The sequence below is a fragment of the Zootoca vivipara genome, chromosome 4 (assembly GCF_963506605.1).
Source record: "Zootoca vivipara chromosome 4, rZooViv1.1, whole genome shotgun sequence".
In the NCBI taxonomy this organism is placed as follows: Eukaryota; Metazoa; Chordata; class Lepidosauria; order Squamata; family Lacertidae; genus Zootoca; species Zootoca vivipara.
The window spans coordinates 47,929,327-47,932,665 of NC_083279.1; the positions used below are offsets into that span (position 1 = coordinate 47,929,327).

General features: G+C 42.8%; 1 long non-coding RNA gene across 1 annotated transcript; it reads left to right on the forward strand.

Annotated features, from left to right (window-relative positions):
* The first annotated feature begins 274 nt into the window (after positions 1 to 274).
* LOC118085553 (uncharacterized) lies at positions 275 to 2,815 on the forward strand. The gene is made up of 3 exons (XR_004692650.2): positions 275 to 309; positions 1,061 to 1,285; positions 2,332 to 2,815. It is a non-coding gene; the product is annotated as an uncharacterized LOC118085553 (long non-coding RNA).
* The last annotated feature ends 524 nt before the right edge of the window (positions 2,816 to 3,339 follow it).

A 3,339-nucleotide genomic window follows, 5' to 3' on the forward strand; every position in this document is an offset into this window, starting at 1 on the left:
TCAAGATAGGAAAATGCAACACATGGAAACAGCAGCTTCTTGTGACCACATAAAATATATAAGAAATCAACTGAAATGTTGCTACAAAAGTCTGTTGACTTGCATTGTTTCCTGAACCCAACATCCAGTTCTTGGCTTTGGGGATTAGAAACGGTTATTTTATTGGCCCAATTATTGATAGCTGGTTCACCTCAAGCAGCTGCAACAGGAAGGAGGAGGTCTTCTTGAACCAAATAAATCTGCCTTGCCCTGCTGAGTTTTGATAGACTGCTGTTCTTCATCAAGCTTTCAGGAACTCATTCAGGTGGGGTAAGTCAAGTGGTTCTATTGACTGGGAGGCAAGGGATTTGGTTTGATTTTCATTTTAATGCAACTCTACCCACTTCACAATACACAAACTGAAATGAGACTATTGCTCAAAATTCAGACTTCTACGAATTTTGTGTTACCCTCTCCAACCAAAAGAAGATGTACGGAAAGTGCACATCAGGGGCTTAGAAAGGCAGATAATGGTGAAAATAACAGACCAAAATGCATTCTTAGGGAATATTGCCTGCAAAAATGTGTACGTGAGGCAAAGTTGCTTACAAAAAAAGGGTTGGTGGTTAGGAGAAATTATGATAAATCTTCATGCAAACTTAATAAGAAAATTCAAAGTTGATGGCAAAATACAGCACTGCTGCTGATCCCAGCTTTTTCAATCCGGGAGTTGGCAGCTATGCACATGGCACATTCCTAAGCTTTGAAACATTGTGGGGTGGGTGGGTCAGTGATACCCCAGGAGTACATGCACTCCTTCCCCTCCCTACTCAGATGTGAATTTTTCATTGGTTTGAATCTTGCCACTTGAGCAAGCCATTTTCAGCCTCAGCTCTTGCAATATGGGAGGTGATAATTCTGGTTCACCTTAGAGGATTGATGTCATCATAACAGCACTTTGGACACTAGAAATGCTATACAAATGTCAAACCAAACACTCCCTTTTTTGGCCTTTCTTTTTGGGAAAAAAGCAGATTGAACCTCTGTTGAGTCACACCTTTGATATGGAATGCTTTAACAGGTCTGAAGATTCTGTGAAGATTTCAGATAAAAATGAACTTCAAATGGATCTGGCTGGTGGCCATTCTCCTGATCGTAGGATTGGCTAGTGTGGCAGATGCCAGGCGTGGCGGGGGCCGAGGTGGTCGAGGTGGTCGAGGTGGTCGAGGAGGTCGAGGCGGAGGAGGCCGAGGTGGCTTTCGCCATGGCTTTCGCCGAGGCTGGAACTGGGGCCGAGGCTGAGGAGGTAAGTAACTGGTTTAATTTGTTGTTTTTGTGTTTTTTTAAAACTAATAGATATCAAGAGCTTATCCTACAGCTGTTCCTGGGAAATGGGGGGGGGGATATGCCATACATTTGGTAATACATAATGAAAAGGACTGAGAGCTCGGAAGTCTCCCAGTCTCAGCCCTCATCAACATTTATCTCATTTTGAGCAACACTTAGTTGTGGGTTCTCTATAGATATTATCAAATACCTGCAATTTCTGAGAAAAAAATAATCCTTATCTACCTTGGTCAAAAGCCTCTTGAAAACACACGCACGCACGCGCACACACACACACACACACACACACTTTATAACTGCTATGTTTACAATCCTATGGATGCTTTTAACTTCACCCTGGGAAAAGGAAGGTTCCCTAAACTGTTTTGGCCAATAGTTCCTCAGAATCTGCAGCTAGCAGTGTCTGGTACTTTTAAAGGCAACAGCACTTTGTTTCGTGGGTGCACAACAAAACCTTTCCTAAGGAAAAGGAGGTGTGGGTGGAGTGGGGGGGTGGACACACGTCAAAAATTGTGGAATACAGGAGGCATGTATTCGACAGGATATCCTCCACCTGCTCATTCCAGCCAACTGGCACCCTCAAAATCAGTTCAGAAGATCCTCTGGAGTAGATTTTTTTTGGGGGGGGGAGGAGAAAACTGAAATCCTGTGGAATGAGTGGAACTTTTCTCCCACAACATTGGATACAATCCAGAGAGGGCAAAGGCTATAGGGATAGCAAGGAGATAGCAAGGAAAGGGAATGGAAGAGAAAGAAACAGCAGATGTAATGACACAGGAAATCAATAAAGCTGGACTACGTCATGGGTAACTTCACTCCATTGATTTCTTTGGGTCCTCAACCCTTAGTTGACAACCCAAGCAGGAAGCCATGCAGACAAGAGCAAGGATAACCCCCCAACTTATACATAAGCAATGAAATTCCTCCCAAGCCCTATTCAGATTCCAGACAGTTGAAACAGAAATGTTCATCGTATAAAGCAGATTTCTCTTCTTTTCATTTCAGCAAAGTAGAACGAAATGAAGGCACAGACCAGGAACGTCCAACAACGGCATCCCTCCAAGACAAAAACAGAATACAAAATGCTGCAGTCGCTTTCAACATTTCCTGTTCTCTACCCCAATTTTCTGCTTCTTTCCTTGCCAGGGAGGTCAGTCCACATCTGTCTGCACACAACTGCAAATCATCTTCCCCAAGAGCTATAAACCAGGCATAGGCAAACTCAGCCCTCCAGATGTTTTGGGACTACAACTCCGAACATCCCTAGCTAACAGGGCCAGTGGTCAGGGATGATGGGAGGTGTAGTCCCAAAACATCTGGAGGGCCGAGTCTGCCTATGCCTGCTATAAACGTAGCTAATTAGTCTCAGATCCATAGTATTTTTTTTTGCCAACCTTTGCTATTACTCTTGAGAATGTAGAAATGCATTTTATTTCCCCCTGTTTGCATTATCTTTATGAAACCTTCTTGCACATTCAGCATATTAAAGCATTGCAAAAAATGATGTGTTTCTCTTTTTGATGCTCTTGAATTTTTTTAATCTTTAAGCTCTTATCTCACAGCCGTGCAAAGTGACAGAAGTCTATTTTCCAAGTAGGCCGCATTTCTAGCAATATATTATACAACAAGAATACAGTCTAGAGCTTGAGATTATTTTGGCCACACTCATAGAATCATAAACTAGGGATTCAGCTACATTAGTAAAGAAAAAGCATTTTAAATGTGTTATAACACTGTGACACCAGATGGTGATGTAGAGTTCTGTCTTTCACCAATGTGAGATTTACAACATGTTTTCCTGAAATGTTTTTTCATGTGTCTAGATCCAGCCTAGCTGGCCTATAATCCTTCTAGGTATATCTCCCAACCAAAAGTAGACATCCATCCACCAACCTTTAACTCGAAGGAGAGGTGCACTGCAGAAAGGTGCCTGTGGGACAAATGGCTTCAGGTGACTTAAACAGTTGAGCCACACTCCATGATGTGGAGAGGCAAAGGGAGCAGGGGTACCTG